This window comes from Lepisosteus oculatus, chromosome 1, assembly GCF_040954835.1.
Source record: "Lepisosteus oculatus isolate fLepOcu1 chromosome 1, fLepOcu1.hap2, whole genome shotgun sequence".
In the NCBI taxonomy this organism is placed as follows: domain Eukaryota; kingdom Metazoa; phylum Chordata; class Actinopteri; order Semionotiformes; family Lepisosteidae; genus Lepisosteus; species Lepisosteus oculatus.
In genome coordinates this window covers 43,693,988-43,708,323 of record NC_090696.1, presented here as the reverse complement: position 1 = coordinate 43,708,323, position 14,336 = coordinate 43,693,988, and positions in this window count along the sequence as shown.

Below are 14,336 nucleotides of genomic sequence, written 5' to 3'. Positions count from 1 at the left end.
GTTTTCTTTACATTTATTTCTCACATTTGTACAATACTATATATTGTGGATATTTATATTATGCCAATGTCTTTTTTTAAGCTGATCCATGCACTTACCTTTTTGTTAAATTTTTTTGCTTGTTAAATGTTAAAAATGTTAAACGGCATATTCATTTTGTTAGAAAACCTTTGTCTCCTAATGTGTGAAACTGTAACATCTTGATGGTAAAATACTTTATTAGACTGCATCTTAATATAAATGTCTAATGAAAAAGATCCAGTTACTGTATTGGTCTTTGAGGTTGTTATAATAATTGCTTACACTTATATAACACTTTTCTGGACACTCCACTCAAAGCACTTTACAGGTAAGGGGGACTCCCCTCCACCACCACCACCAAGGTGCAGCATCCATATATATATATGATATAGGGCTATTTGTTATAGCGGTAACAAATGTTGTCAGCATGATCAGGTAATCAATAGTTCGATAGTTTTCATGTGCATTCACTTAAAATGGATTACACATGTGTAACAAAGAAACAAGAAATAGGGTAGTGTGAGATTTAAAGCTTGAAGCCTTAAAGCTTTACATATAGAATAGGAAATGTGAACAGTTAGTGAAATGTTAAATTGCCTGAAACGCATTCAGAGTAGAAACTACAATATGGCAAGTATTGCTAAATCCAAATTAAGGAAAGACTAACCCTTGGATTGTTTCAATCCAGCTACTCTTATAAGTGACCTGTTTAGAATTAAGTGTGTATTCTGTCCAGCTAAGTAAGTTTTGTCCCTTAAGAGTACAGTGCATACACATTTGTCCCAAATTTCTAAATTAATAAACCACCTATTTAATTGATAACAATGGAATTGTTTCATATCAGTGATGTAATGGTGACCTATGAAACCTGCTGTATTAGGTCTTTACAAGATCAAAGCTGGAAATGCCTGATCTAAATAATATTAACAAAACTCTGAAAGTAAAATGATTTTGTTACTCTCTAGATTTATACTGATGGGAAAAAAAAACGCAACATTTTCTGGAATAGTAATACTATAGTTATAGCTTATGTACTTTCACAAAAAGTTGTCAGTTTGTTTTAAGCACTCTGACCAGCTATACAGCCTGTGCAGTGAGCCATTGCAACTTGCCAATCACACAGAAACTTGTTAGGTGAACTTTTACCCAACGAGGTCCAGGTGGAACAATGCCTGATCAGGTCACCTTTAAAAAGGCCTTAATTCAAAGCTTAGGTCACTGCAAGACAAAGGGCACACTTAGATTTCTGTGCATTCCATAATGCCTCGAATGTCACCAGAAGCAAGGGAGAGGGCCATTGGCATCCTGCAGGCAGGCATGTAATGTGCCAGCATTGCCAGACACTATGGAGTAAGCCTCTCCACTGTGTCCCGACTGCAGAGAAGGTTTCAGCAGACCGGCAGGACAGATGACTGTCCAAGATTTGGTCGCCCTCGCCGACACATCAGACTGGTCCATCTAACAGATCTTTTCAGATCTGCCACCTGTGCTGCTGCTGAAACTGCCGACAGACACAATGTCTGCATCAGTGACAGGACAGTGAGGCTCCATGCTGTTGGCCTCAAAGCAAGGGCGACCTGTCAGAGACCCTCTGCTCACACCTCCCAACTGGTCCCGACTGGACTCATCAGCAGTGGCATCAAGTCCTCTTCACGGATGAGTCACTCTTCAGCTTGTTCCATGCAAACTGAACCAGAGTGCAGGCCAGAGTATGGAGGAGGAGCTGTTGTATTTCTTTTTACCATCAGTATATGAAATGTGTGCAAAGTATTTGTATATTTGGGATTAACATTTTAATGTGAGAGATTTTAAGTCACCTTAAAATGACAATTAGGAGTGAAAGTTAAAATAAATATTTAAAGGGTCTTAATGTGATGGTACTAAAATTTCAAAAACAGATACATAAAATGTTGTTACAGCACCTTTTCTGTGAGATTCTGAATTAGAAGCATTGTCACAAACCATAGATGGTAGCTACAGTATAAGGCAAAAAAACATGCCACATACAGGCATTAGAAAAAATGAAAACACCCAAGTAAATCAGGCTTTCACATAGATGTGGAATCATGCTTTAGTAAGATGACATCCAAGAATGTTAAGGATCATTATAAAAATGTTGGCCAGACCTGTTTGCTTAAAATAATACACTATCGTGGCACAAATGCACTATGCAAGACACTATTTTGGTGACTTTGAAAGAAGGGTGATTGTTGGGGTTTAGCAGGAGCTTTAGTGAACAAGACAATTCAGCTTCCTGATGTTTCGACAAAAATTCCAAGAGAATGACATCTGCAAAGTGGAACAGAGGGTGGAAGAGCATACTTTAGGTTCATGATATCTGAGTATTTAAAGGATGAGGCAAAACAAGTGAGCAACTGCAGATCAATTGACTACAAATTTCAGATTGTGGGTGTTAATGCCACCAGCCACAGAGCATTTAGGGTCACCCAGTAACCACTGGATTTGATGATCATGAGACTGCTGTTATCCATATTCCATGGCCTTCTCAGTCACCAGATTTGAACATGATCATGTATTTATCGGATATTCTGAAACAGTGTCTGAGACAGCAATTTCCAGTTCCATCAGCCAGGTAATAGTTGATCATTTTTATCATTGAAGAAGTTTGCCATAACACCCTTCCTGTAGAGTTCTAGCCAATGGTAGACTCCATGCCACTGCGCATACAAGCTGTACCGGCCACATACACTGAGCATACAAAACATTAGGGATGCCTACTTTTTCCTTGAAATAGACCGACCAGCTATGATTCCTAATTGATTTCACCTATCAAATCCACTTCAATCAGTGTAGATGAAGGGAATGAGACAGGTAAAAGTATTTTTAAGGCTTGCGCCATTGAGACATAGATTGTGTATGTGAGAGAGTGGGCCATAAAAAAGATGTAGGTGCCTTTTAATGGTATATGATAGGAAGTGCCAGATGCACTTGTTTAAGTGTGTCAAGAACTGCTGGGTTTTTCAAGCTTAACAGTGTCCTGTGTAGATCTAGATTGGTGCACCACCCAAAACACATCCAGCCAATGGCAGGCCAGCAGTCAAAAATGGCTCATTAATGAAAGTGGTGAAAGGAAGCTGACTCAAATTGTGCAGATCAACAGACAGTCCACAGTTAGTCAACTGACAGTCCAGTACAATATTGGTGCCAAAAGAACCATAAAAGATTGCACAACTTGACACACCTTGACACGAATGGGGTAGTACAGCCAACAACCTTACAGAGTTCCACTTCTTTCATCAAAAAACAGAAAACTGGTTGCAGTGGGCTAAGGAACGTAAACATTGGACACTGGAGGATTGGAAAATCATTTCCTGGTCTGATGAATCCCGGTTCCTGCTCTTTCATGCAGATGGGAGGACTAGGGATTGAAGAAAACAAAATGTATCCATCATGCCGTGTGTCAACATTGCAGGCTGGTGGTGGTGTGATGGTGTGGGGTGTGATTTCGTTACACATACTGGGCCCCTTGATTAAAGTGGAGCAAAGTTTAAATGCCACAGGTTATCTGAACATCGTTGCCAATCAGGTGCATTGCTCATGGCAGCAGTGTATCCATTAGCAAATTGATTTTTTCAGCAGGATATTGCCCTGAGCCACAAGGCAAAGATTGTCCAGGAATGGTTTCACAAACATGACAATTAATTCAGCTTTTAATCTGGTGGCTTCCCCTGGCCCGAGATCTCAATCCAATAGAACATCTGTGGGATGAGATGGAACAAGCTTTTCGGAAAAGAGATCCACTACCAGCCACCTCATGACAACTGTGGAAAGCACTGGAGTCAGCATGGGCTCCTGTGGAATGCTTCCGACACCTTATTGAGTCCATGCCCTGATGAATTGAGGCTGTTCTGAGGTGATGCAACTCAATATTAGGAGGGCATCCCTAATGTTTTTTCCATTCAGCGTATGTTGGCCCAATGTCCCATGGAGTGACTTTACTGACACTTGAATCACAGAATGTGGCTCAAAGTCAGCACATCACCTTAAAATGTGAGCATTCCAGTGACCTGTCATTGAATCTTGTAGATGAAACACCTCTGGGCTCCAAGATGTTCAGGTGGTCCCTGTCACGAATCTCCCTCACGCAGGCAAGCACTCCAGCATTCCCACAAGCACTCCCCGTACCAAACGTGCAAGTGTCAATCAGTCCTCTACTTAAACCCTCACCTGTCCCCTGGTCATTGCTCACGATTGAGATTCTCTCCTGGAGCTACCCTACGAACTACGCCTTTGCCTTACGACGCCTTTTCTCCTGGACTTCGACCCTCTTTTCCGACTACTGCTTTCGTCGCTCGATTTAGTACCTATGCCTGTTTTACGGTCTCTCGGATCCTGACCCCAGCCAGTCTCTTCGTTTATGCCTCTGCCTGCCGATTCCACACAGACGCCTCTTCTACGCCTTACCGGACCCCGACCCCAGCCTGTTTCCTCGACTAAGCCTTTGCCTGCCGATTCAGTGCCTATGCCTCTACAACGCCTTCCCGGACTCGGACCCCAGCCTGTTTACTCCGACTACGCCTACGCCTAGCGCCAACCCTACCAAGGGCACCGCATTGGATCTCCATCCTCCGCAGTCAGTCCCTGCGTGACAGTCCCCTTTCAGAGGAGCCTGCGCAGTCCGCTTTTCAGATAATTTTCTCATCAATTTTTCACAGCAATGTCCTCTTACATCATCAGTCAATCTTAGACCTGAAATGGGAGAATTTCTCTCAACTATGCCATGTCTACAATAATCACTGGATTGTCCCTTTTAAGCAGAGACATTCTTGGGCACTTAACTCTACTTAACCTTTTACACCCAGTTTTCTCAGCTTCCCTTTAATCAGTACTAATAACCTCTCATAATGAGACACTGGAGCTTTACAAACTAAATGCTAAAATATTATACCTCACTGACTGATCTGAAAATCTGTATCTTTCCTTCACAAACACTGCATTCTCACACCTATCAAACCGTCTCTACCACAGAGACCACAATCCTGTCTGCTGGTGAGCCCAAAGGACTTCCCCTGTGTTATCTATGCTCTCTAAATGCACTCTGAGCACTCATTCTCTTCTTTTCTTACAGGTGCCCTTTACTAGCTTCAATAAGCACCAGAACACTAATCCAACAGACTGACCAATAAAATACACAGCCTATCCTACTTGTACTTTTCCTCCTGTGGAATCTCACTCCCACTGGATGGTAATTATTTATTTAAACCAAGTGTGCCTCATTTACACTCTGATACTGTAGGTGGTTTTCAAACAAGATTCCCTCTTTCATCCTTACACATTGGTGATTTCATTTTTTTCTACACTACCGGTACACCCAATATAAAGCATGAACATTCTGTTCCTCTCATGCTGAGCAAGATTACTACTGCAACATCCGTAGGGTAAAACTAGTCTGTCTCACGATGGTCTAAACCCAGCTCATTGGGTGAAAAATGCAATGCTTTATTTAAAATGACATTATGTAGACTTCAGCAAATGCAAAATACTTCATTCTGTGTTTAGATTATCATTTAAATACTCTGCCAAAAATCCCTTTCTACATATCTTAAAAAATGAAAAATGTGTGCCTGTGTCAATAATTAACGTGGATTTAAATGCATCCCCCTTTGAGCCTTTCTTTCATTGTATCGATTCTGTGTATGCAAGGTCTTACTGCTCTGAACTTTAATGATCAGCACTTTCATATTTTTGTACAGGGTTTCAAAAGGTTACCGCTCTCTTCTAGGAAAACAGAAACTGTGAGTCTGAATGACTCATTTCTCAGTAGTGCTGCAGCACACACACATTTTTAAAACCTTTTTTCACACTAAAACCTACTGTCATATTTTACACCATGTTTGTGGTTCATAATCTAAATCATAAATAATTTCAAAATGTTTTTGGTTATCAAATGAAATACAACCCAGGAATAGTCTTAATTGGTATTTGACAGAAAGATGTTATTCTGGTTTCTTTTTGCTAGTTTCATTTACATCTATTGAATTGTGTGATTTTCAGGTTAGTCAAGGTTTAATGCTGATTTCTGTTTAGTCATTGCACTCAAAATGGCCACTGTTATTCCCTGTGGAGGTGATTAATATCAAACTAATGTAGTGCTCATTTAAACTGTCTGCAATGACCTTCCCCAAGTCGACGGAGAACTCTTTAATCATTTCAGGCTTGTTTTTTTCTGAGGTTGTAGTGGCCTTTCGTCTTCACTGTGGTATACAAATGGAAAGTAAAACCATGGAGTCTTGTCTCGCATACAGTATAATGGGATATTCTATTTAATTTTATGACTCAATTTCTTTCCCTTTTCTTGTGGTTTCAATTTTGGACTCCAATGTGCATGATGAACTAATTACCAATACAAAGGTAACAAATATTAAAGACATGGAATATTTTTATGAAAGACATGATATTTAAAATAATTATCAAGAATACTGTACAGTAAAAAGCAATCTAAAAGTGGTAAGTTTAGGATTTATGAGCTTTTCCATGTTAATTAATAGCTGCATAAAGCTAAGTCACCAGTAAGTAGTAGATTAGAAACAAAAATGTGAAGAATAATTATCCATCACATGCATCTGTCTAAGACCAAAAAGTCTAAGCATTGTGGGACAATGTACTGACATGGATTAGCCTTAAGAATCTCTGTAAGTACAGAGATTCTTTCTTGTACTGTGGCCACAGAAGTACTGTATAAAGGTGTTCCTAACTCTGCTTCATATCAACAAAATTAAAAAAATATATATAAAAATGAAAGAATACATATATTGTATGTGGGGATAGCATAATTATTTGTAATTACTGTAGCTGTAATATGCATATTCTTTCTAGAAGAGTGATATGAAATGTATAACTTCTGAGCTTCCCGTTGCTGATGGGAAGCAGAGTGGTCTTTGTCAAAAGTCGCTGATGTGCTTCTAATGTGGATTCACTTCAGCTTCAGGAGAACACTAAATTAAGTCGACTGGAAAAATAAACTGCTTGGTACAGTGCCGTGCAAAAGTATTCAAACCCTTGCTCAGTTATCACATTTTAATTGCTGAAAAACTTGCAGTCCTGATTCATTGAAGCAGCAATTAATATATTCTATACACAACCTACTCCACACAGCCAAAGCAAAACATAAAAGTAAATAATATGGAAAGTCATGATTTTATACTGTAGGTATTCAAACCCTTTTCTGTGGCAAATCTTACTTAATGTTGGTCAACAAAATTATGTTAACAACCCACACAAATAGTTGAGTAGCCTCTATCCTTGTGCATTAATAGCGGTTTCAGAATACACCTGTCTCTGCTAGATTCTGAACTCAGATAATGAATTTAAAGGAAAACTCAAGCATAAAGATTGAGGAGCTGTCAAAGCAAGTCAGGGATACAGTCATTGAAAAGCACAGATCAGGAGAAGGGTACATAAATAACCCTGTGACACAGTCTAATCTATCGTCAGGAAATGGAATGCGCATCACACCACCCAGGCACTGCTTAGGTCATGGCGCTGCTCCAGACTGAACTGTCGGGCAAGGAGAAAACTGGCGAGGCTTGCCATCGTAAGACTAAAACTGTCTTTCATTGAGATCCAGAGCTCAGTGGCTGAGATGGGAGAAAATGTCCAGAAGTGGACAATATCCCAGTCCCAGTCACAAAGCCTGACCTACGTGGCAGAGTGGTACATCATCTGAAATCCCACAAGCAATCTTCCACAAAGCATTTATGTGATCCTGAAAATATGTGGCAAAAGAGTTTGTGGTCAGATGAGACAAAACTGGAACATTTGGGTGTGATTACAAAGCATTACATCTAGTATTAAAAACAATGCAGTGTATCACCCTTTCAAAGCCATTCTTACAGTCCAGCATGAGGATGGCAGTGTAGTGCTATGTGGATGCTTCTCCTCCTGCAGGGACTGGAAAACTTGTTTTGGACAGCTAAAATTCACCTTTCAGGACAATGAACCAAATCACAAGGCCAAAACTGCACTGGAGAGACCCAGTCAAAATTATTTTCATCTTGAGAACTTGTGGAAAGGCTTCTAAACTGCTAACCATAAGCAACATTTTGTGAGATTGAGCAAGTCTCCCAAGAAGAATGGGCAAACATTGTCCTCCAAGTCTTCAGTTTGATCTTTGAGACTTAGAATAAAATATTACGTTTAAAAAACGTGTATGTATGATTATGTAATTTCATAAAATGGAAGGGTAATAATACATTTACAAGGCATTGAACCTGCGCTACTGTACGAACAGTGTGTCTTCTTAGAATAATGCAGAAAATTTACTATCTGAGTAAAAGAAGCTGAAGATGTCTCTCCTTTTACTGCATGCTGCCTAATAAACGTTATCTAGCGTCAGGTCTGAAAGATGAAGTGAAATAAAAAAAAGAAAATGTTATTTGAAAGAAAAATGTGATTGACAAAATCTCACACAGTAAATGTTTCTCCTTAAAAGCCTGTAACTGAATAGCCTAATAACATGTTAGATAATTCCAATTCTTTCTCCACACAATTACCTTGGACAATTTACTCCTGAAAATTGTTACTTGCACAATAATTATGTCTTTATCAAGAAGTTAGAGGATAAATCTGGAGCACAGTTGCATTGAAATAAGCTTATTTTATTGATATTACATAAACATTATAAAATGATATTTGATTTGCAATGGAAATTTCTTTTCTGTGATATTTTTCATGTTTATTGAAAAGTATTATCAATGTGGAATAGTTTTGCTACACATGTTCAGAAAATTGTGTTATGTGGAGATTAGATATTAAGCTTAGATGGAATTTAAAAAGACATCATGACCCTAAATCTGGGAACACAGTCACAAAATGTACATTAATAAAGAGGTGGAAATATTGCACAATAGAACCATATCTTAAATACTTGACCAGGTCATGAGCAACCAAGGTTCATTTGTTCCTTTTTTCTGGAAACCCACAACATCTCTTAGCTTGTATTCATAAGTTAGATTTAAAAGTGCTGCAAACAATTATTCATAATTGATTTCCATTGCACATATTAAAAAAAAAATAATTAAGTATTATACTTCTTGCCCCTCTTCAGGGACTGTGTCCCCCAACTCTCAAGAATTTTAAACCTAGAACAGGAAACAGTTCTTTATGCAGAGGATTGTGGGTGTGTGGAACAAGCTCTCATCCAAGTTGATGAAGTCAATACCCAGACACAATGTGTCTGTGTCTCCCTGGAGAAAAGCTGGGGTATGCGAAAAGACGCATTCCTAATGCAAGAAATTGTATAGGGCTAATAAAGAAACATTATTATTATTATTATTATTATTATTATTATTATTATTATTATTATTACCCTGGCTTACTTTAAAGAAAAACAGGATGAGATCCTTAAAGAAATTATCTACTTTCAAATAGGCTACAATGGCCTTCTGTCTTATTTCTTTCCTTTCTTATTTTTTGAAGACATGAAAGATGTGAAATGTCAGCCCATGTCTACAACAAAACACTTGCCAGCTGCCTAAGAAAATTGATAATATAAGGTTGCAAATGACAGAATTAGTATGAAGATGTCATCAAGTCACTTCTTGAAGGAATCGTGACACGAAATTTGGTTTAATCAACCACAGTTTACTGTAGAGATTAATTTGATCTTAATTTGCACTCAAAAATGTTATGGATATTTGAATATTACTCACATAACATTCTTTATGAACATGTCATCTACTTTATTATTTGAAGGTAAAAAGGAAATAAACGTGAGAGGTGATCAATTCAAGCCTTGCTGTATGCTTCAACACTATGGTGCATATCTCAAGGCTTACATAAAATGAGCAGCAGCATACAGTAGCAGCATGTTATTGGCACTGCAAATTGGCTTTAAAAAAACAGCTGTGGGAAAATCCAAGTCATACTGTCAGTCATTCATCAGCAAACAGAAGCCCTGCTTAAAGAAACAGCAGCTCTGCTAATGTATGTTCAAGCTGACATACATATAGAATACTTAAAAATAGGCATTTTATTCTGCTTTCTGTAAAATCTAAACAGTAAATTATTATGTTCTAGATTTTATATAGAGATATAAAGATTATGTAAGTCATTTGGTGTGTAATCAGTGGTATGTACATGAATGATTACATTATTGTATTTTCTTTAGGAGCCCACTGACTGAAGTTCTAAAATCCTTTAATACCTCTAAGACTGAATAAAGAGCAAATAAAAAAAAATACGTCTGTCTGCTACAGATATTGAACACAAAAAACACCAATATGAACTCACTTAATAGTTTGTTAGACCATGCAGTACAGCCTATATAAGGTATGGCTACCAGCATCTGGAACTCTGTGGGAGGGAGGAGGGATTAGGCACCATTCATGCCAATGTCAATTAAGTCATACCTAACTGATGAAGGTGAAATCTGTCTTAAGTATCTTCCCAGAATACCCCATAAATGTTTGTTTGGATTCAGATCTGATGACTGAGTAGACAATGATGTGTAAAATGTCAGTATCATTCTTATCAAGCCATTGAGTGACCACACATGCTCTGTGTATGTGGACCTAGTCCTGGAAGGTGCCCCTCTGGCAGAAAAGAAACGCTGTATTACAGGGTGGAAATAATCACTCAGTACCATTAGAATAGAAGCATCCAAACCATGCCAGGATAATGAGCCCAATAACATTACAGAACCATCAGACGCCTTCACTGCTGGAACCAAGCACTAGAGCTCTTAAGGCTACACCTGCACTCATCTGTTAGTGAGAACATGGTGAAGGATAATCCATCTGACCAGATCACGTTTGTCTACTGCTCGGTAGTCCATTCGCTTCTGCGCCTATTTGCACCTCTGGACTCACAACTTGTATTGCCAGGTGTGATGAACGCGTTGAGGTTAGTGCCGATGATGGTGTCCTACTCTATAGAATTCCAGGAGGACTATTTTTTTATGAAACTGGCTGCTAGTAGCCCAAGCTAGAATTTGTAGTCAATTGCTTTGCAGCTGCTCACTTAGTTTCCCTTGCATTTCAAATTAACATCATGATCTGGAAGATTGCTTTCACCTAGTGTTGCACTTTGCTGGTAGTGATATAGCTTTAGAGACATCACCTTAGACACCATTGCTTTCCCACTGAAGGTCTTGTCAAAAGAAACCTCTACAATAACCCCTCTTTCAAAAGGTAAAAAGGTATTGTTACACATCCAGTAATTATGATCTGTTACAGTGCTGCTAGTTCCCTTTCTTGTTTCCTATTTACTTTTCAACCATTCTCAAATTACAGAAGGAAATGTTCTTATAGAACAGCCTGAGGTCTTTAATTCATGGTGCTTCATCAGCTATCACAGAAAATAAACTCAAGCTTTGAATCCAACACATACAAATATTAAATGATGCACTAAGACACTGCTTGTATCTGCAGAGAACATTCATAATATGAATTCAATACACAAAGAAACATCTTCTGATGAATGGCAAGAAAGTTTACAAACGCAGTCACTCTAGTCTTTTGTTATATTTTCTATTCATTCTGCTTCCCCCTGCTCTTGTGGATGAGAAAATCAGTGGCCACTGTCTCCTACCAAGGATTTGTCAATGGTGAGGTAGACTAAGCATCCGTAGATGGCTTTAAATAGCAGAGGTACCACAAAAACCAAGACCAGGCCCACATTTCACTCCTGCACGAATTGCAAAAAATCAAAACTCATTGAATGAGGGTTTCCCAGCTGTATTATAATTATGGATACCACACATTCTATGCATTTATGAACCATAATACTGTATTTTGGAGTAAATAACCAAGTATTATTAAAAACATTATTTGAAATATTACATGAATTTCTGAGAAGCATAGTGCAGCATTAAAGGTTCTGACCTTTTCTGCTATCATTAACACATTGACCTGTTATGAGCCTGGCTCTAGGGGACTCATTTGGACTCCTGTGTACTTATGTTTGCAGCCCTGCTCATTAAGCCTATCAATTAAAAGCATGTTGGAAAGGTCTGTATGGAGAAAGGCACAAATAACTTGTTATAACAGTACCAGTGCTAGTTTTCTTGGGTGTGAATGTGAATGCAAAAATGTAGAATCTGCTTTTTGATGGTTTTATGTACAAATTCAGAAATGTTTAATAGCAACCTGAAGAACACAAAAATCATAATACTTTTACACTATATTGAAACTATAATTCTAATGTAATTCTTTGAAACATTTTATGAGAATACTGTAGACATTCAACATTCATTTGTATAGATATGTTCTTGAAGTAAGATTGTTTTTAAATTGTGTGTACCCTACGATGTACTGGCATAGAGACCAGTGTTTATTCTACCTTGTGCCTGTTGCTTGCCAGGATAGGCTCCAGTTCCCCCACAGCACTGTATTGAATAAAGCAGTCAGAAAATGGATAGTTAGATAATCTGAAGTGATAGTGAGGTACTTGGTACACAATAACATAGAATTTTATTTTAAATGAATCTACACCAGATAATAGGTTTTATTAAGCTTAACCAGCTGTGATATCCTAAGCATATTTAGTTTTAATACACTCATAAATTAAAGAGCATACACAGTAAGAACTCCTCCCTACCATTCTAGTTCAAACTAGAGATTCACAAAGAGAGATCTTACACTAGCAAACCATTAAATGCTAAATAGCGAAAACAAATACAGAAAGGACTATAAAATGCTCAAGGAGTTTAAACCATAAATGAGGACCAAGGGTAAATCAACAAATGAAGTGCATTTTACTGGCAATAATAGCATTAGTGTGTAATACAATTGTTTTATGTGTGATATTGACTGGCAAGTGTGGTTAATTTTATTGACTACTCCATACCTTCTTACTGCTAGTGTATGAGCTATAAAGATGGCTGCTCAGGATGGCTCAGGCACAAACCAAACACCATCTTACAACGAATGCATCCATGACCCTGTTTAGTGGTGGCAGATGTGTGTGGGAGTGCAAATGAAAACTGAAGGTCTTACCCACTTGTGAAGCAGAATTACTGGATAATTCACAAATCTACTTCATTTATAGTATTATACATTCCAAGCATTTACCCAAGGATTGTAAAATTCTCAAAACATGTGTCACACTAATCCCACACTAAGGTTACAAATACAAAATGACAGAGGAGGGTTTCCAAAGAAATCAACATTGACCAAAAAGAGTTACTAAGATAAGAAAAGGTATCACCAACTTCAATTGCACAGAGATTACACATTTAATGTATTTTTTGTAAATAATGTAACATCATCACATTACTGATTTAAACTAACCAAATTAATTCAACATTATTAAGTACTAGGAGATTAATTAAAATGAGAGGGGACTATTCAATACTTATTTATCCAAGCATCAAGCATAACTAATTACACTGAAATAAAATTATCCCCAAATTGCTTGGTAATAACACAGTATGTGGTTTTATGGACACAAATATTGTATGAAGAGCTGGAAATTCAGCTTTGACTGTTGAATTTGAATGGATATATAGTATATGCGCTATGTAGGCAAAACAAGTTTTGTAACATACTAATGTACTGTATTCATTAAGTCTCCTCATCCATAGCATAAGATCTTCCAAATATTTAATTAACAAAAAAGTATTATTCAAAGAAATGGTTTTGTTTCAATATTTATAATGCAAAACCAGATTTCTCTAGAGTTGAAGAGAAAAATAACTCAACACATTTAAATTGTTAAATAAAACCCTAAATGTTTTCATTAAACTGCATTTTGTATGAAGGCATTTTGGATTTCTCCTGATAAGCAAAATTAAGAACAGGCCCATCAGGCTCTGTATAAGGTTTAGGACTGTATTTGAATCATTTGAAGACATCATGTTTTGGGTAATACTGTAGCTGTAAAACAATTATAAACTTAGATATTAAAAATAAAGCATAAATGTGAGCTCTCTAGTTTATCAAAATTATGTTTGCATAACTTAAAACCAAGCTGTGGTATTCAAGAAACTGTATATTTATTTTATTTATAGTCTGACTCAAAAAAGCATGATTGCACTTTACTACCTCAATGTGTAATGGGATTAAAATAAAGAGAAACTGAATTAAAATAAAGCAGGGGATTGGATAATTGTTTTTATAAAATACTGTTTGTGTTTTCATCCAGTTTTTTACAGATTTGAACAAATATCTGTTTAGCATTTTCTAATTTCTTGTCAATGTAATTTTTAACCAACCCTTCAAGATATGTTAAAAACGACGTATTTTATATGGCACTCAGACAATAGATGGTACTTTATGCAAAGCTGTGACTTCTATAGGCGTTTGTCCCTTCTATGTTAAAAGAGTAAGTAACAGTAGTTATGCTTGGGTTTTGAT